Source organism: Oncorhynchus clarkii, chromosome 28 (assembly GCF_045791955.1).
Source record: "Oncorhynchus clarkii lewisi isolate Uvic-CL-2024 chromosome 28, UVic_Ocla_1.0, whole genome shotgun sequence".
In the NCBI taxonomy this organism is placed as follows: Eukaryota; Metazoa; Chordata; class Actinopteri; order Salmoniformes; family Salmonidae; genus Oncorhynchus; species Oncorhynchus clarkii.
Window position 1 is genome coordinate 767,461 of NC_092174.1, and position 22,138 is coordinate 789,598.

Below are 22,138 nucleotides of genomic sequence, written 5' to 3' on the forward strand. Positions count from 1 at the left end.
CTGGATAGTACCAAGCAGTGATGCACTACTAATGATCACTCTGGATAGTACCAAGCAGTGATGCTGTACTGCAGACCACTCTGGATAGTAGAAAGCAGTGATGGAGTACTGCAGACAACTCTGGATAGTACCAAGCAGTGATGCTGTACTAAAGACAACTCTGGATAGTACCAAGCAGTGATGCTGTACTGCAGACCACTCTGGATAGTAGAAAGCAGTGATGGAGTACTGCAGACAACTCTGGATAGTACCAAGCAGTGATGCTGTACTAAAGACCACTCTGGATAGTACCAAGCAGTGATGCACTACTAAAGATCACTCTGGATAGTACCAAGCAGTGATGCTGTACTGCAGACCACTCTAGAGAGTAGAAAGCAGTGATGGAGTATTGCAGACAACTCTGGATAGTACCAAGCAGTGATGCTGTACTAAAAGACCACTCTGGATAGTACCAAGCAGTGATGCAGTACTAAAGACAACTCTGGATATTACCAGGCAGTGATTCTGTACTGCAGACCACTCTGGATAGTACCAAGCAGTGACAAAGTACATCAGACCACTCTGGATAGTACCAAGCAGTGATGCAGTACTGCAGACCAATCTGGATAGTACCAAGCAGTGATGCTGTACTGCAGACCACTCTGGATAGTACCAAGCAGTGATGCTGTACTGCAGACCACTCTGGATAGTACCAAGCAGTGACAAAGTACATCAGACCACTCTGGATAGTACCAAGCAGTGATGCAGTACATTTGACCACTCTGGGTAGTACCAAGCAGTGATGAAGTACTGCAAACCAATGTGAATAATACCAAGCAGTGATGCTGTACTAAAGACCACTATGGATAGTAACAAGCAGTGATGCACTACTAAAGACCACTCTGGATAGTACCAAGCAGTGATGCTGTACTGCAGACCAATCTGGATAGTAACAAGCAGTGATGCAGCACTGCAGACCAATCTGGATAGTAACAAGCAGTGATTCAGCACTGCAGAAAACTCTGGATAGTACCAAGCAATGATGCTGTACTGCAAACCAATGTGAATAATACCAAGCAGTGATGCAGTACTAAAGACCACTCTGGATAGTACCAAGCGGTAATGCTGTACTGCAGACCACTCTGGATTGTAGAAAGAAGTGATGGAGTACTGCAGACAACTCTGGATAGTACCAAGCAGTGATGCTGTAATAAAGACCACTCTGGATAGTACCAAGCAGTGATGCTGTACTAAAAGACCACTCTGGATAGTACCAAGCAGTGATGCAGTACTAAATACCACTCTGGATAGTACCAAGCAGTGATGCTGTACTGAAGACAACTCTGGATAGTACCAAGCAGTGATGCTGTACTGCAGACTACTCTGGATAGTAGAAAGCAGTGATGGAGTACTGCAGACAACTCTGGATAGTACCAAGCAGTGATGATGTACTGCAGACCACTCTGGATAGTACCAAGCAGTGACAAAGTACATCAGACCACTCTGGATAGTACCAAGCAGTGGTGCAGTACTAAAGACAATTCTGGATAGTACCAAGCAGTGATGCAGTACTAAAGACCACTCTGGATAGTTCCAAGCAGTGATGTTGTACTGCAGACAACTCTGGATAGTACCAAGCAGTGATGCTGTACAGCAGACTACTCTGGATAGTAGAAAGCAGTGATGGAGTACTGCAGACAACTCTGGATAGTACAAAACAGTGATGCTGTACTAAAGACCACTCTGGATAGTACCAAGCAGTGATGCAGTACTAAAGACCACTCTGGATAGTAACAAGCAGTGATGCTGTACTGCAGACCAATCTGGATAGTACTAAGCAGTGATGTAGCACTGCAGACAGCTCTGGATAGTACCAAGCAATGATGCTGTGCTGCAGAAAACTCTGGATAGTAGCAAGCAGTGATGAAGTACTGCAAATCAATCTGAATAATACCAAGCAGTGATGCAGTACTGAAGACAACTCTGCATATTACCAAGCAGTGATGCTGTACTGCAGACCACTCTGGATAGTCTCAAGCAGTGACAAAGTACATCAGACCACTCTGGATAGTACCAAGCAGTGATGCAGTACTGCAGGCCAATCTGGATAGGACCAAGCAGTGATGCTGTACTGCAGACCACTCTGGATAGTACCAAGCAGTGATGAAGTACTGCAAACCAATGTGAATAATATCAAGCAGTGATGCAGTACTAAAGACCTCTCTGGATAGTACCAAGCAGAGATGCTGTACTGCAGACCACTCCGGATAGTACCAAGCAGTGACATTGTACATCAGACCACTCTGGATAGTACCAAGCAATGATGCTGTACTGCACACCACTCTGGATAGTACCAAGCAGTGATGCAGTACTGCAGACCAATATGGATAGTACCAAGCAGTGATTCAGTACTGCAGACCACTCTCGAAAGTATCAAGCAGTGATGCAGTACATCAGACCACTCTGGATAGTACCTAGCAGTGATGAAGTACTGCAAACAAATGTGAATAATACCAAGCATTGATGAAGTACTAAAGACCACTCTGGATAGTACCAAGCAGTGATGCTGTACTGCAGACATCTCTGGATAGTACCAAGCAGTGATGCTGTACTGTAGACCACTCTGGATAGTAGAAAGCAGTGATGGAGTACTGAAGACAACTCTGGATAGTACCAAGCAGTGATGCTGTACTAAATAGCACTCTGGATAGTACCAAGCAGTGATGCAGTACTAAAGACAACTCTGGATAGTACCAAGCAGTGATGCTGTACTGCAGACAACTCTGGATATTACCAAGCAGTGATGCTGTACTGCAGACCACTCTGGATAGTACCAAGCAGTGACACAGTACATCAGACCACTATGGATAGTACCAAGCAGTGATGAAGTACTGCAAACCAATGTGAATAATACCAAGCAGTGATGCAGTACTAAAGACCACTCTGGATAGTACCAAGCAGTGATGCTGTACTAAATAGCACTCTGGATAGTTCCAAGCAGTGATGCAGTCCTAAAGACAACTCTGGATAGTACCAAGCAGTGATGCTGTACTGCAGACAACTCTGGATATTACCAAGCAGTGATGCTGTACTGCAGACCACTCTGGATAGTACCAAGCAGTGACAAAGTACATCAGACCACTCTGGATAGTACCAAGCAGTGATGCAGTACTGCAGACCAATCTGGATAGTACCAAGCAGTGATGCTGTACTGCAGACCACTCTGGATAGTACCAAGCAGTGATGCTGTACTGCAGACCACTCTGGATAGTACCAAGCAGTGACAAAGTACATCAGAACACTCTGGATAGTACCAAGCAGTGATGCAGTACATTTGACCACTCTGGGTAGTACCAAGCAGTGATGAAGTACTGCAAACCAATGTGAATAATACCAAGCAGTGATGCTGTACTAAAGACCACTATGGATAGTAACAAGCAGTGATGCACTACTAAAGACCACTCTGGATAGTACCAAGCAGTGATGCTGTACTGCAGACCAATCTGGATAGTAACAAGCAGTGATGCAGCACTGCAGACCAATCTGGATAGTAACAAGCAGTGATTCAGCACTGCAGAAAACTCTGGATAGTACCAAGCAATGATGCTGTACTGCAAACCAATGTGAATAATACCAAGCAGTGATGCAGTACTAAAGACCACTCTGGATAGTACCAAGCGGTAATGCTGTACTGCAGACCACTCTGGATTGTAGAAAGCAGTGATGGAGTACTGCAGACAACTCTGGATAGTACCAAGCAGTGATGCTGTAATAAAGACCACTCTGGATAGTACCAAGCAGTGATGCTGTACTAAAAGACCACTCTGGATAGTACCAAGCAGTGATGCAGTACTAAATACCACTCTGGATAGTACCAAGCAGTGATGCTGTACTGAAGACAACTCTGGATAGTACCAAGCAGTGATGCTGTACTGCAGACTACTCTGGATAGTAGAAAGCAGTGATGGAGTACTGCAGACAACTCTGGATAGTAGCAAACAGTGATGCTGTACTAAAGACCACTCTGGATAGTACCAAGCAGTGATGCAGTACTAAAGACCACTCTGGATAGTACCAAGCAGTGATGCTGTACTGCAGACCAATCTGGATAGTACTAAGCAGTGATGTAGCACTGCAGACAGCTCTGGATAGTACCAAGCAATGATGCTGTACTGCAAACCAATGTGAATAATACGAAGCAGTGATGCAGTACTAAAGACCTCTCTGGATAGTACCAAGCAGAGATGCTGTACTGCAGACCACTCCGGATAGTACCAAGCAGTGACATTGTACATCAGACCACTCTGGATAGTACCAAGCAATGATGCTGTACTGCACACCACTCTGCATAGTACCAAGCTGTGATGCAGTACTGCAGACCAATATGGATAGTACCAAGCAGTGATTCAGTACTGCAGACCACTCTCGATAGTATCAAGCAGTGATGCAGTACATCAGACCACTCTGGATAGTACCTAGCAGTGATGAAGTACTGCAAACAAATGTGAATAATACCAAGCAGTGATGAAGTACTAAAGACCACTCCGGATAGTACCAAGCAGTGATGCTGTACTGCAGACATCTCTGGATAGTACCAAGCAGTGATGCTGTACTGTAGACCACTCTGGATAGTAGAAAGCAGTGATGGAGTACTGAAGACAACTCTGGATAGTACCAAGCAGTGATGCTGTACTAAATAGTCTCTGGATAGTACCAAGCAGTGATGCAGTACTAAAGACAACTCTGGATAGTACCAAGCAGTGATGCTGTACTGCAGACAACTCTGGATATTACCAAGCAGTGATGCTGTACTGCAGACCACTCTGGATAGTACCAAGCAGTGACAAAGTACATCAGACCACTCAGGATAGTACCAAGCAGTGAGTCAGCACTGCAGACCAATCTGGATAGTACCAAGCACTGATGGTGTACTGCAGACCACTCTGGATAGTACCAAGCAGTGACACAGTACATCAGACCACTCAGGATAGTACCAAGCAGTGATGCTGTACTGCAGGCAACTCTGTACAGTACCAAGCAGTGATAATGTACTGCAGACCACTCTGGATAGTAGAAAGCAGTGATGGAGTACTGCAGACAACTCTGGATAGTACCAAGCAGTGATGCTGTACTAAAGACCACTCTGGATAGTACCAAGCAGTGATGCTGTACTGCAGGCAACTCTGGATAGTACCAAGCAGTTATGCTGTACTGCAGACCACTCTTGATAGTAAAAAGCAGTGATGGAGTACTGCAGAAAACTCTGGATAGTACCAAGCAGTGATGCTGTACTAAAGACCACTCTGGATAGTACCAAGCAGTGATGCACTACTAAAGATCACTCTGGATAGTACCAAGCAGTGATGCTGTACTGCAGACCACTCTGGATATTAGAAAGCAGTGATGGAGTACTGCAGACAACTCTGGATAGTACCAAGCAGTGATGCTGTACTAAAGACAACTCTGGATAGTACCAAGCAGTGATGCTGTACTGCAGACCACTCTAGAGAGTAGAAAGCAGTGATGGAGTATTGCAGACAACTCTGGATAGTACCAAGCAGTGATGCTGTACTAAAAGACCACTCTGGATAGTACCAAGCAGTGATGCAGTACTAAAGACCACTCTGGATAGTACCAATCAGTGATGCACTACTAAAGATCACTCTGGATAGTACCAAGCAGTGATGCTGTACTGCAGACCACTCTAGAGAGTAGAAAGCAGTGATGGAGTATTGCAGACAACTCTGGATAGTACCAAGCAGTGATGCTGTACTAAAAGACCACTCTGGATAGTACCAAGCAGTGATGCAGTACTAAAGACAACTCTGGATATTACCAGGCAGTGATTCTGTACTGCAGACAACTCTGGATATTACCAAGCAGTGATGCTGTACTGCAGACCACTCTGGATAGTACCAAGCAGTGACAAAGTACATCAGACCACTCAGGATAGTACCAAGCAGTGATTCAGTACTGCAGACCAATCTGGATAGTACCAAGCACTTATGGTGTACTGCAGACCACTCTGGATAGTACCAAGCAGTGATGCTGTACTGCAGACCACTCTGGATAGTAGAAAGCAGTGATGGAGTACTGCAGACAACTCTGGATAGTACCAAGCAGTGATGCTGTACTAAAGACCACTCTGGATAGTACCAAGCAGTGATGCTGTACTGCAGGCAACTCTGGATAGTACCAAGCAGTGATGCACTACTAAAGATCACTCTGGATAGTACCAAGCAGTGATGCTGTACTGCAGACCACTCTGGATAGTAGAAAGCAGTGATGGAGTACTGCAGACAACTCTGGATAGTACCAAGCAGTGATGCTGTACTAAAGACAACTCTGGATAGTACCAAGCAGTGATGCTGTACTGCAGACCACTCTGGATAGTAGAAAGCAGTGATGGAGTACTGCAGACAACTCTGGATAGTACCAAGCAGTGATGCTGTACTAAAGACCACTCTTGATAGTACCAAGCAGTGATGCACTACTAAAGATCACTCTGGATAGTACCAAGCAGTGATGCTGTACTGCAGACCACTCTGGAGAGTAGAAAGCAGTGATGGAGTATTGCAGCCAACTCTGGATAGTACCAAGCAGTGATGCTGTACTAAAAGACCACTCTGGATAGTACCAAGCAGTGATGCTGTACTAAATAGCACTCTGGTTAGTTCCAAGCAGTGGTGCAGTCCTAAAGACAACTCTGGATAGTACCAAGCAGTGATGCTGTACTGCAGACAACTCTGGATATTACCAAGCAGTGATGCTGTACTGCAGACCACTTTGGGTAGTACCAAGCAGTGACAAAGTACATCAGACCACTCTGGATAGTACCAAGCAGTGATGCTGTACTGCAGACCACTCTGGATAGTACCAAGCAGTGACACAGTACATCAGACCACTCTGGGTAGTACCAAGCAGTGATGAAGTACTGCAAACCAATGTGAATAATACCAAGCAGTGATGCAGTATTAAAAACCACTCTGGATAGTAGAAAGCAGTGATGGAGTACTGCAGACAACTCTGGATAGTACCAAGCAGTGATGCTGTACTAAAGACCAATATGGATAGTAACAAGCAGTGATGCACTACTAAAGACCACTCTGGATAGTACCAAGCAGTGATGCTGTACTGCAGACCAATCTGGATAGTAACAAGCAGTGATGCAGCACTGCAGACCAATCTGGATAGTACCAAGCAGTGATGCTGTAATAAAGACAACTCTGGATAGTACCAAGCAGTGATGCTGTACTAAAAGACCACTCTGGATAGTACCAAGCAGTGATGCTGTACTAAATACCACTCTGGATAGTACCAAGCAGTGATGCTGTACTGCAGACAACTCTGGATAGTACCAAGCAGTGATGCTGTACTGCAGACTACTCTGGATAGTAGAAAGCAGTGATGGAGTACTGCAGACAACTCTGGATAGTAGCAAACAGTGATGCCTTACTAAAGACCACTCTGGATAGTACCAAGCACTGATGCTGTACTGCAGACAACTCTGGATAGTACCAAGCAGTGATGCTGTACTGCAGACTACTCTGGATAGTAGAAAGCAGTGATGGAGTACTGCAGACAACTCTGGATAGTAGCAAACAGTGATGCTGTACTGCAGACAACTCTGGATAGTACCAAGCAGTGATGCTGTACTGCAGACTACTCTGGATAGTAGAAAGCAGTGATGCTGTACTGCAGACCAATCTGGATAGTACTGAGCAGTGATGTAGCACTGCAGACAGCTCTGGATAGTACCAAGTAATGATGCTGTACTGCAAACCAATGTGAATAATACCAAGCAGTGATGAAGTACTAAAGACCACTCTGGATAGTACCAAGCAGTGATGCTGTACTGCAGAACACTCTGGATAGTACCAAGCAGTGATGCTGTACTGCAGACCACTCTGGATAGTAGAAAGCAGTGATGGAGTACTGCAGAAAACTCTGGATAGTACCAAGCAGTGATGCTGTACTTAAGACCACTCTGGATGGTACAAAGCAGTGATGATGTACTAAAAAACCACTCTGAATAGTACCAAGCAGTGGTGCTGTACTAAAAGACCACTCTGGATAGTACTAAGCAGTGATGCTGTACTAAATACCACTCTTGAGAGTACCAAGCAGAGATGCAGTACTGCAGCCCACTCTGGATAGTACCAAGCAGTGATGCTGTACTAAAGACCACTCTGGATAGTACCAAGCAGTGATGCAGTAGTAAAGACAACTCTGGATAGTACCAAGCAGTGATGCTGTACTAAAGACCACTCTGGATAGTACCAAGCAGTGATGCAGTAGTAAAGACAACTCTGGATAGTACCAAGCAGTGATGCTGTACTGCAGACCACTCTGGATAGTAGAAAGCAGTGATGGAGTACTGCAGACAACTCTGGATAGTACCAAGCAGTGATGCTGTACTAAAGACAACTCTGGATAGTACCAAGCAGTGATGCTGTACTGCAGACCACTCTGGAGAGTAGAAAGCAGTGATGGAGTATTGCAGACAACTCTGGATAGTACCAAGCAGTGATGCTGTACTAAAAGACCACTCTGGATAGTACCAAGCAGTGATGCTGTACTAATAGACCACTCTGGATAGTACCAAGCAGTGATGCTGTACTAAATACCACTCTGGATAGTACCAAGCAGTGATGCTGTACTGCAGACAACTCTGGATAGTACCAAGCAGTGATGCTGTACTGCAGACTACTCTGGATAGTAGAAAGCAGTGATGGAGTACTGCAGACAACTCTGGATAGTAGCAAACAGTGATGCCTTACTAAAGACCACTCTGGATAGTACCAAGCACTGATGCTGTACTGCAGACAACTCTGGATAGTACCAAGCAGTGAATCTGTACTGCAGACTACTCTGGATAGTAGAAAGCAGTGATGGAGTACTGCAGACAACTCTGGATAGTAGCAAACAGTGATGCTGTACTAAAGACCACTCTGGATAGTACCAAGCAGTGATGCAGAACTAAAGACCACTCTGGATAGTACCAAGCAGTGATGCTGTACTGCAGACCAATCTGGATAGTACTAAGCAGTGATGTAGCACTGCAGACAGCTCTGGATAGTACCAAATAATGATGCTGTACTGCAAACCAATGTGAATAATACCAAGCAGTGATGAAGTACTAAAGACCACTCTGGATAGTACCAAGCAGTGATGCTGTACTGCAGAAAACTCTGGATAGTACCAAGCAGTGATGCTGTACTTAAGACCACTCTGGATGGTACAAAGCAGTGATGATGTACTAAAAAACCACTCTGGATAGTACCAAGCAGTGGTGCTGTACTAAAAGACCACTCTGGATAGTACCAAGCAGTGATGCTGTACTAAATACCACTCTGGAGAGTACCAAGCAGAGATGCAGTACTGCAGCCCACTCTGGAAAAGTACCAAGCAGTGATGCTGTACTAAAGACCACTCTGGATAGTACCAAGCAGTGATGCAGTAGTAAAGACAACTCTGGATAGTACCAAGCAGTGATGCTGTACTAAAGACCACTCTGGATAGTACCAAGCAGTGATGCAGTAGTAAAGACAACTCTGGATAGTACCAACCAGTGATGCTGTACTGCAGACCACTCTGGAGAGTAGAAAGCAGTGATGGAGTATTGCAGACAACTCTGGATAGTACCAAGCAGTGATGCTGTACTAAAAGACCACTCTGGATAGTACCAAGCAGTGATGCAGTACTAAAGACAACTCTGGATATTACCAGGCAGTGATTCTGTACTGCAGACAACTCTGGATATTACCAAGCAGTGATGCTGTACTGCAGACCACTCTGGATAGTTCCAAGCAGTGACAAAGTACATCAGACCACTCAGGATAGTACCAAGCAGTGATTCAGTACTGCAGACCAATCTGGATAGTACCAAGCACTGATGGTGTACTGCAGACCACTCTGGATAGTACCAAGCAGTGATGATGTACTGCAGACCACTCTGGATAGTAGAAAGCAGTGATGGAGTACTGCAGACAACTCTGGATAGTACCAAGCAGTGATGCTGTACTAAAGACCACTCTGGATAGTACCAGGCAGTGATGCTGTACTGCAGGCAACTCTGGATAGTACCAAGCAGTGATGCACTACTAAAGATCACTCTGGATAGTACCAAGCAGTGATGCTGTACTGCAGACCACTCTGGATAGTAGAAAGCAGTGATGGAGTACTGCAGACAACTCTGGATAGTACCAAGCAGTGATGCTGTACTAAAGACAACTCTGGATAGTACCAAGCAGTGATGCTGTACTGCAGACCACTCTGGATAGTAGAAAGCAGTGATGGAGTACTGCAGACAACTCTGGATAGTACCAGGCAGTGATGCTGTACTAAAGACCACTCTTGATAGTACCAAGCAGTGATGCACTACTAAAGATCACTCTGGATAGTACCAAGCAGTGATGCTGTACTGCAGACCACTCTGGAGAGTAGAAAGCAGTGATGGAGTATTGCAGCCAACTCTGGATAGTACCAAGCAGTGATGCTGTACTAAAAGACCACTCTGGATAGTACCAAGCAGTGATGCTGTACTAAATAGCACTCTGGTTAGTTCCAAGCAGTGATGCAGTCCTAAAGACAACTCTGGATAGTACCAAGCAGTGATGCTGTACTGCAGACAACTCTGGATATTACCAAGCAGTGATGCTGTACTGCAGACCACTCTGGGTAGTACCAAGCAGTGACAAAGTACATCAGACCACTCTGGATAGTACCAAGCAGTGATGCTGTACTGCAGACCACTCTGGATAGTACCAAGCAGTGACACAGTACATCAGACCACTCTGGGTAGTACAAAGCAGTGATGAAGTACTGCAAACCAATGTGAATAATACCAAGCAGTGATGCAGTATTAAAAACCACTCTGGATAGTAGCAAGCAGTGATGCTGTACTGCAGACAACTCTGGATAGTAGAAAGCAGTGATGGAGTACTGCAGACAACTCTGGATAGTACCAAGCAGTGATGCTGTACTAAAGACCAATATGGATAGTAACAAGCAGTGATGCACTACTAAAGACCACTCTGGATAGTACCAAGCAGTGATGCTGTACTGCAGACCAATCTGGATAGTAACAAGCAGTGATGCAGCACTGCAGACCAATCTGGATAGTACCAAGCAGTGATTCAGCACTGCAGAAAACTCTGGATAGTACCAAGCAATGATGCTGTACTGCAAACCAATGTGAATAATACCAAGCAGTGATGCAGTACTAAAGACCACTCTGGATAGTACCAAGCGGTAATGCTGTACTGCAGACAACTCTGGATTGTAGAAAGCAGTGATGGAGTACTGCAGAAAACTCTGGATAGTACCAAGCAGTGATGCTGTAATAAAGACAACTCTGGATAGTACCAAGCAGTGATGCTGTACTAAAAGACCACTCTGGATAGTACCAAGCAGTGATGCAGTAGTAAAGACAACTCTGGATAGTACCAAGCAGTGATGCTGTACTGCAGACAACTCTGGATAGTACCAAGCAGTGATGCTGTACTGCAGACTACTCTGGATAGTAGAAAGCAGTGATGGAGTACTGCAGACAACTCTGGATAGTAGCAAACAGTGATGCCTTACTAAAGAACACTCTGGATAGTACCAAGCACTGATGCTGTACTGCAGACAACTCTGGATAGTACCAAGCAGTGATGCTGTACTGCAGACTACTCTGGATAGTAGAAAGCAGTGATGGAGTACTGCAGACAACTCTGGATAGTAGCAAACAGTGATGCTGTACTAAAGACCACTCTGGATAGTACCAAGCAGTGATGCAGTACTAAAGACCACCCTGGATAGTACCAAGCAGTGATGCTGTACTGCAGACCAATCTGGATAGTACTAAGCGGTGATGTAGCACTGCAGACAGCTCTGGATAGTACCAAGTAATGATGCTGTACTGCAAACCAATGTGAATAATACCAAGCAGTGATGAAGTACTAAAGACCACTCTGGATAGTACCAAGCAGTGATGCTGTACTGCAGAACACTCTGGAGAGTACCAAGCAGTGATGCTGTACTGCAGACCACTCTGGATAGTAGAAAGCAGTGATGGAGTACTGCAGAAAACTCTGGATAGTACCAAGCAGTGATGCTGTACTTAAGACCACTCTGGATGGTACAAAGCAGTGATGATGTACTAAAAAACCACTCTGGATAGTACCAAGCAGTGGTGCTGTACTAAAAGACCACTCTGGATAGTACCAAGCAGTGATGCTGTACTAAATACCACTCTGGAGAGTACCAAGCAGAGATGCAGTACTGCAGCCCACTCTGGATAGTACCAAGCAGTGATGCTGTACTAAAGACCACTCTGGATAGTACCAAGCTGTGATGCAGTAGTAAAGACAACTCTGGATAGTACCAAGCAGTGATGCTGTACTAAAGACCACTCTGGATAGTAGAAAGCAGTGATGGAGTACTGCAGACAACTCTGGATAGTACCAAGCAGTGATGCTGTACTAAAGACCACTCTGGATAGTACCAAGCAGTGATGCTGTACTGCAGACCACTCTGGATAGTACCAAGCAGTGATGGAGTATTGCAGCCAACTCTGGATAGTACCAAGCAGTGATGCTGTACTAAAAGACCACTCTGGATAGTACCAAGCAGTGATGCTGTACTTAAATAGCACTCTGGTTAGTTCCAAGCAGTGATGCAGTCCTAAAGACAACTCTGGATAGTACCAAGCAGTGATGCTGTACTGCAGACAACTCTGGATATTACCAAGCAGTGATGCTGTACTGCAGACCACTCTGGATAGTACCAAGCAGTGACAAAGTACATCAGACCACTCTGGATAGTACCAAGCAGTGATGCAGTACTGCAGACCAATCTGGATAGTACCAAGCAGTGATGCTGTACTGCAGATCACTCTGGATAGTACCAAGCAGTGACACAGTACATCAGACCACTCTGGGTAGTACCAAGCAGTGATGAAGTACTGCAAACCAATGTGAATAATACCAAGCAGTGATGCAGTATTAAAAACCACTCTGGATAGTTCCAAGCAGTGATGCTGTACTGCAGACAACTCTGGATAGTAGAAAGCAGTGATGGAGTACTGCAGACAACTCTGGATAGTACCAAGCAGTGATGCTGTACTAAAGACCAATATGGATAGTAACAAGCAGTGATGCACTACTAAAGACCACTCTGGATAGTACCAAGCAGTGATGCTGTACTGCAGACCAATCTGGATAGTAACAAGCAGTGATGCAGCACTGCAGACCAATCTGGATAGTACCAAGCAGTGATTCAGCACTGCAGAAAACTCTGGATAGTACCAAGCAATGATGCTGTACTGCAAACCAATGTGAATAATACCAAGCAGTGATGCAGTACTAAAGACCACTCTGGATAGTACCAAGCGGTAATGCTGTACTGCAGACCACTCTGGATTGTAGAAAGCAGTGATGGAGTACTGCAGACAACTCTGGATAGTACCAAGCAGTGATGCTGTAATAAAGACAACTCTGGATAGTACCAAGCAGTGATGCTGTACTAAAAGACCACTCTGGATAGTACCAAGCAGTGATGCTGTACTAAATACCACTCTGGATAGTACCAAGCAGTGATGCAGTACTGCAGACCAATCTGGATAGTACCAAGCAGTGATGCTGTACTGCAGATCACTCTGGATAGTACCAAGCAGTGACACAGTACATCAGACCACTCTGGGTAGTACCAAGCAGTGATGAAGTACTGCAAACCAATGTGAATAATACCAAGCAGTGATGCAGTATTAAAAACCACTCTGGATAGTTCCAAGCAGTGATGCTGTACTGCAGACAACTCTGGATAGTAGAAAGCAGTGATGGAGTACTGCAGACAACTCTGGATAGTACCAAGCAGTGATGCTGTACTAAAGACCAATATGGATAGTAACAAGCAGTGATGCACTACTAAAGACCACTCTGGATAGTACCAAGCAGTGATGCTGTACTAAAAGACCACTCTGGATAGTACCAAGCAGTGATGCTGTACTAAATACCACTCTGGATAGTACCAAGCAGTGATGCTGTACTGCAGACAACTCTGGATAGTACCAAGCAGTGATGCTGTACTGCAGACTACTCTGGATAGTAGAAAGCAGTGATGGAGTACTGCAGACAACTCTGGATAGTAGCAAACAGTTATGCTGTACTAAAGACCACTCTGGATAGTACCAAGCAGTGATGCAGTACTAAAGACCACTCTGGATAGTACCAGGCAGTGATGCTGTACTGCAGACCAATCTGGATAGTACTAAGCAGTGATGTAGCACTGCAGACAGCTCTGGATAGTACCAAGTAATGATGCTGTACTGCAAACCAATGTGAATAATACCAAGCAGTGATGAAGTACTAAAGACCACTCTGGATAGTACCAAGCAGTGATGCTGTACTGCAGAACACTCTGGATAGTACCAAGCAGTGATGCTGTACTGCAGACCACTCTGGATAGTAGAAAGCAGTGATGGAGAACTGCAGAAAACTCTGGATAGTACCAAGCAGTGATGCTGTACTTAAGACCACTCTGGATGGTACAAAGCAGTGATGATGTACTAAAAAACCACTCTGGATATTACCAAGCAGTGGTGCTGTACTAAAAGACCACTCTGGAAAGTACCAAGCAGTGATGCTGTACTAAATACCACTCTGGAGAGTACCAAGCAGAGATGCAGTACTGCAGCCCACTCTGGATAGTACCAAGCAGTGATGCTGTACTAAAGACCACTCTGGATAGTACCAAGCAGTGATGCAGTAGTAAAGACAACTCTGGATAGTACCAAGCAGTGATGCTGTACTAAAGACCACTCTGGATAGTACCAAGCAGTGATGCAGTAGTAAAGACAACTCTGGATAGTACCAAGCAGTGATGCTGTACTAAATACCACTCTGGATAGTACTAAGCAGTAATGCTGTACTAAAGACATCCCTGGATAGTACCAAGCAGTGATGCTGTACTGCAGACCAATCTGGATAGTACCAAGCAGTCATGCAGTACTGCAGACCAATCTGGAAAGTACCAAGCAGTGACGCAGTACTGCAGACCAATCTGGATAGTACCAAGCAGTGATGCTGTATTGCAGACCACTCTGGATAGTACCAAGCAGTGATTCTGTACTGCAGACCACTCTGGATAGTAGATAGCAGTGATGGAATAGTGCAGACAACTCTGGATAGTACCAAGGAGTGATGCTGTACTAAAGACCACTATGTATAGTACCAAGCAGTGATGCTGTACTAAAAGACCACTCTGGATAGTACAAAGCAGTGATGCTGTACTAAATACCACTCTGGATAGTGCCAAGCAGTGATGCAGTACTAAAGAAAACTCTGGATAGTACCAAGCAGTGATGCTGTACTGCAGACAACTCTGGATATTACCAAGCAGTGATGCTGTACTGCAGACCACTCTAGATAGTTTCAAGCAGTGATGAAGTACATCAGACCACTCTGGATAGTAGCAAACAGTGATGCTGTACTAAAGACCACTCTGGATAGTACCAAGCAGTTATGCAGTACTAAAGACAACTATGGATAGTACCAAGCAGTGATGCTGTACTGCAGACAACTCTGGATAGTACCAAGCAGTGATGCTGTACTAAAGACCACTCTGGATAGTATATAGCAGTGATGGAATAGTGCAGACAACTCTTGATAGTACCAAGGAGTGATGCAGTACTTAAGACCACTCTGGATAGTACCAAGCAGTGATGCAGTACTAAAGACCACTCTGGATAGTAGAAAGCAGTGATGGAGTACTGCAGAAAACTCCGGATAGTACCAAGCAGTGATGCTGTACTTAAGACCACTCTGGATGGTACAAAGCAGTGATGCTGTACTAAAAGACCACTCTGGATAGTACCAAGCAGTGATGCTGTACTAAAAGACAACTCTGGATAGTACCAAGCAGTGATGCAGTAGTAAAGACAACTCTGGATAGTACCAAGCAGTGATGCTGTACTAAAGACCACTCTGGATAGTACCAAGCAGTGATGCAGTAGTAAAGACAACTATGGATAGTACCAAGCAGTGATGCTGTACTAAATACCACTCTGGATAGTATTAAGCAGTAATGCTGTACTAAAGACATCCCTGGATAGTACCAAGCAGTGATGCTGTACTGCAGACCAATCTGGATAGTTCCAAGCAGTCATGCAGTACTGCAGACCAATCTGGATAGTACCAAGCAGTGACGCAGTACTGCAGACCAATCTGGATAGTACCAAGCAGTGATGCTGTACTGCAGACCACTCTGGATAGTACCAAGCAGTTATGGTGTACTGCAGACCACTCTGGATAGTAGATAGCAGTGATGGAATAGTCTAGACAACTCTGGATAGTACCAAGGAGTGATGCTGTACTAAAGACCACTCTGGATAGTACCAAGCAGTGATGCTGTACTAAAAGACCACTCTGGATAGTACCAAGCAGTGATGCTGTACTAAATACCACTCTGGATAGTGCCAAGCAGTGATGCAGTACTAAAGACCACTCTGGATAGTACCAAGCAGTGATGCTGTACTGCAGACAACTCTGGATATTACCAAGCAGTGATGCTGTTCTGCAGACCACTCTAGATAGTATCAAGCAGTGATGAAGTACATCAGACCACTCTGGATAGTAGCAAACAGTGATGCTGTACAAAAGACCACTGTGGATAGTACCAAGCAGTGATGCAGTACTAAAGACCACTCTGGATAGTACCAAGCAGTGATGCTGTACTGCAGACCAATCTGGATAGTACTAAGCAGTGATGTAGCACTGCAGACAGCTCTGGATAGTACCAAGCAATGATGCTGTACTGCAAACCAATGTGAATAATACCAAGCAGTGATGCAGTACTAAAGACCACTCTGGATAGTACCAAGCAGTGATGCTGTACTGCAGACAACTCTGGATAGTACCAAGCAGTGATGCTGTACTGCAGACCACTATGGATAGTAGAAAGCAGTGATGGAGTACTGCAGAAAACTCTGGATAGTACCAAGCAGTGATGCTGTACTTAAGACCACTCTGGATGGTACAAAGCAGTGATGCTGTACTAAAAGACCAATCTGGATAGTACCAAGCAGTGATGCTGTACTAAAAGACCACTCTGGATAGTACCAAGCAGTGATGCAGTAGTAAAGAGAACTCTGGATAGTACCAAGCAGTGATGCTGTACTAAAGACCACTCTGGATAGTACCAAGCAGTCATGCAGTAGTAAAGACAACTCTGGATAGTACCAAGCAGTGATGCTGTACTAAATACCACTCTGAATAGTACTAAGCAGTAATGCTGTACTTAAGACATCCCTGGATAGTACCAAGCAGTGATGCTGTACTTAAGACCACTCTGGATGGTACAAAGCAGTGATGCTGTACTAAAAGACCAATCTGGATAGTACCAAGCAGTGATGCTGTACTAAAAGACCACTCTGGATAGTACCAAGCAGTGATGCAGTAGTAAAGAGAACTCTGGATAGTACCAAGCAGTGATGCTGTACTAAAGACCACTCTGGATAGTACCAAGCAGTCATGCAGTAGTAAAGACAACTCTGGATAGTACCAAGCAGTGATGCTGTACTAAATACCACTCTGAATAGTACTAAGCAGTAATGCTGTACTTAAGACATCCCTGGATAGTACCAAGCAGTGATGCTGTACTGCAGACCACTCTGGATAGTAGATAGCAGTGATGGAATAGTGCAGACAACTCTGGATAGTACCCAGGAGTGATGCTGTACTAAAGACCACTCTGGATAGTACCAAGCAGTGATGCTGTACTAAAAGACCACTCTGGATAGTACCAAGCAGTGATGTTGTACTAAATACCACTCTGGATAGTGCCAAGCAGCGATGCAGTACTAAAGACCATTCTGGATAGTACCAAGCAGTGATGCTGTACTGCATACAACTCTGGATATTACCAAGCAGTGATGCTGTACTGCAGACCACTCTAGATAGTATCAAGCAGTGACGAAGTACATCGGACCACTCTGGATAGTAGCAAACAGTGATGCTGTACTAAAGACCATTCTGGATAGTACCAAGCAGTGATGAAGTACTAAATACCACTCTGGAGAGTACCAAGCAGTGATGCAGTACTAAAGACAACTCTGGATTGTACCAAGCAGTGATGATGTACTGCAGACCAATCTTAATAGTACCAAGCAGTGATGCAGAACTGCAGACCACTCTGGATAGTACCAAGCAGTGATGCTGTACTAAAGACCACTCTGGATAGTACCAAGCAGTAATGCAGTAGTAAAGACAACTCTGGATAGTACCAAGCAGTGATGCTGTACTAAAGACCACTCTGGATAGTACCAAGCAGTGATGCAGTAGTAAAGACAACTCTGGATAGTACCAAGCAGTGATGCTGTACTAAATACCTCTCTGGATAGTACTAAGCAGTAATGCTGTACTAAAGACATCCCTGGATAGTACCAAGCAGTGATGCTGTACTGCAGACCAATCTGGATAGTACCAAGCAGTCATGCAGTACTGCAGACCAATCTGGATAGTACCAAGCAGTGACACAGTACTGCAGACCAATCTGGATAGTACCAAGCAGTGATGCTGTACGGCAGACCACTCTGGATAGTACCAAGCAGTGATGCTGTACTGCACACAACTCTGGATAGTAGATAGCAGTGATGCAATATTGCAGACAACTCTGGATAGTACCAAGGAGTGATGCTGTACTAAAGACCACTCTGGATAGTACCAAGCAGTGATGCTGTACTAAAAGACCACTCTGGATAGTACCAAGCAGTGATGCTGTACTAAATACCACTCTGGATAGTACCAAGCAGTGATGCTGTACTGCAGACAACTCTGGATATTACCAAGCAGTGATGCTGTACTGCAGACCACTCTAGATAATATCAATTAGTGATGAAGTACATCAGACCACTCTGGATAGTACCAAGCAGTGATGAAGTACTGCAAACCAATGTGAATAATACCAAGCGGTGATGCAGTACTAAAGACCACTCTGGATAGTACCAAGCAGTGATGCTGTACTGCAGACCAATCTGGATAGTACTAAGCAGTGATGTAGCACTGCAGACAGCTCTGGATAGTACCAAGCAATGATGCTGTACTGCAAACCAATGTGAATAATAACAAGCAGTGATGCAGTACTAAAGACCACTCTGGATAGTACCAAGCAGTGATGCTGTACTGCAGACAACTCTGGATAGTACCAAGCAGTGATGCTGTACTGCAGACCACTCTGGATAGTAGAAAGCAGTGATGGAGTACTGCAGAAAACTCTGGATAGTACCAAGCAGTGATGCTGTACTTAAGACCACTCTGGATGGTACAAAGCAGTGATGCTGTACTAAAAGACCACTCTGGATAGTACCAAGCAGTGATGCTGTACTAAAAGACCACTCTGGATAGTACCAAGCAGTGATGCAGTAGTAAAGACAACTCTGGATAGTACCAAGCAGTGATGCTGTACTAAAGACCACTCTGGATAGTACCAAGCAGTCATGCAGTAGTAAAGACAACTCTGGATAGTACCAAGCAGTGATGCTGTACTAAATACCACTCTGAATAGTACTAAGCAGTAAGGCTGTACTTAAGACATCCCTGGATAGTACCAATCAGTGATGCTGTACTGCAGACCAATCTGGATAGTACCAAGCAGTCATGCAGTACTGCAGACCAATCTGGATAGTACCAAGCAGTGACGCAGTACTGCAGACCAATCTGGATAGTACCAAGCAGTGATGCTGTACTGCAGACCACTCTGGATAGTACCAAGCAGTGATGCTGTACTGCAGACCACTCTGGATAGTAGATAGCAGTGATGGAATAGTGCAGACAACTCTGGATAGTACCCAGGAGTGATGCTGTACTAAAGACCACTCTGGATAGTACCAAGCAGTGATGCTGTACTAAAAGACCACTCTGGATAGTACCAAGCAGTGATGCTGTACTAAATACCACTCTGGATAGTGCCAAGCAGTGATGCAGTACTAAAGACCATTCTGGATAGTACCAAGCAGTGATGCTGTACTGCAGACAACTCTGGATATTACCAAGCAGTGATGCTGTACTGCAGACCACTCTAGATAGTATCAAGCAGTGACGAAGTACATCAGACCACTCTGGATAGTAGCAAACAGTGATGCTGTACTAAAGACCATTCTGGATAGTACCAAGCAGTGATGAAGTACTTAAGACCACTCTGGATAGTACCAGGCAGTGATGCTGTACTGCAGACCAATCTGGATAGTACTAAGCAGTGATGTAGCACTGCAGACAGCTCTGGATAGTACCAAGCAATGATGCTGTACTGCAAACCAATGTGAATAATACCAAGCAGTGATGCAGTACTAAAGACCACTCTGGATAGTACCAAGCAGTGATGCTGTACTGCAGACAACTCTGGATAGTACCAAGCAGTGATGCTGTACTGCAGACCAATCTGGATAGTAGAAAGCAGTGATGGAGTACTGCAGAAAACTCTGGATAGTACCAAGCAGTGATGCTGTACTTAAGACCACTCTGGATGGTACAAAGCAGTGATGCTGTACTAAAAGACCACTCTGGATAGTACCCAGCAGTGACGCTGTACTAAAAGACCACTCTGGATAGTACCAAGCAGTGATGCTGTACTAAATACCACTCTGGAGAGTACCAAGCAGTGATGCAGTACTAAAGACAACTCTGGATTGTACCAAGCAGTGATGATGTACTGCAGACCAATCTTAATAGTACCAAGCAGTGATGCAGTACTGCAGACCACTCTGGATAGTACCAAGCAGTGATGCTGTACTAAAGACCACTCTGGATAGTACCAAGCAGTGATGCAGTAGTAAAGACAACTCTGGATAGTACCAAGCAGTGATGCTGTACTAAAGACCACTCTGGATAGTACCAAGCAGTGATGCAGTAGTAAAGACAACTCTGGATAGTACCAAGCAGTGATGCTGTACTAAATACCTCTCTGGATAGTACTAAGCAGTAATGCTGTACTAAAGACATCCCTGGATAGTACCAAGCAGTGATGCTGTACTGCAGACAAATCTGGATAGTACCAAGCAGTCATGCAGTACTGCAGACCAATCTGGATAGTACCAAGCAGTGACACAGTACTGCAGACCAATCTGGATAGTACCAAGCAGTGATGCTGTACGGCAGACCACTCTGGATAGTACCAAGCAGTGATGCTGTACTAAACACAACTCTGGATAGTAGATAGCAGTGATGCAATATTGCAGACAACTCTGGATAGTACCAAGGAGTGATGCTGTACTAAAGACCACTCTGGATAGTACCAAGCAGTGATGCTGTACTAAAAGACCACTCTGGATAGTACCAAGCAGTGATGCTGTACTAAATACCACTCTGGATAATGCCAAGCAGTGATGCAGTACTAAATAAAACTCTGGATAGTACCAAGCAGTGATGCTGTACTGCAGACAGCTCTGGATATTACCAAGCAGTGATGCTGTACTGCAGACCACTCTAGATAATATCAATTAGTGATGAAGTACATCAGACCACTCTGGATAGTACCAAGCAGTGATGAAGTACTGCAAACCAATGTGAATAATACCAAGCGGTGATGCAGTACTAAAGACCACTCTGGATAGTACCAAGCAGTGATGCTGTACTGCAGACAACTCTGGATAGTACCAAGCAGTGATGCTGTACTAAAGACCACTCTGGATAGTACCAAGCAGTGATGCTGTACTAAATACCTCTCTGGATAGTACCAAGCAGTGATGGAGTACTGCAGACAACTCTGGATAGTACCAAGCAGTGATGCTGTACTGCAGACCAATCTGGATAGTACTAAGCAGTGATGTAGCACTGCAGACAGCTCTGGATAGTACCAAGCAATGATGCTGTACTGCAAACCACTGTGAATAATACCAAGCAGTGATGCAGTACTAAAGACCACTCTGGATAGTACCAAGCAGTGATGCTGAACTGCAGACATCTCTGGATAGTACCAAGCAGTGATGCTATACTTAAGACCACTCTGGATGGTACGAAGCAGTGATGCAGTACTAAAGACAACTCTGGATTGTACCAAGCAGTGATGATGTACTGCAGACCAATCTTAATAGTACCAAGCAGTGATGCAGTACTGCAGACCACTCTGGATAGTACCAAGCAGTGATGCTGTACTAAAGACCACTCTGGATAGTACCAAGCAG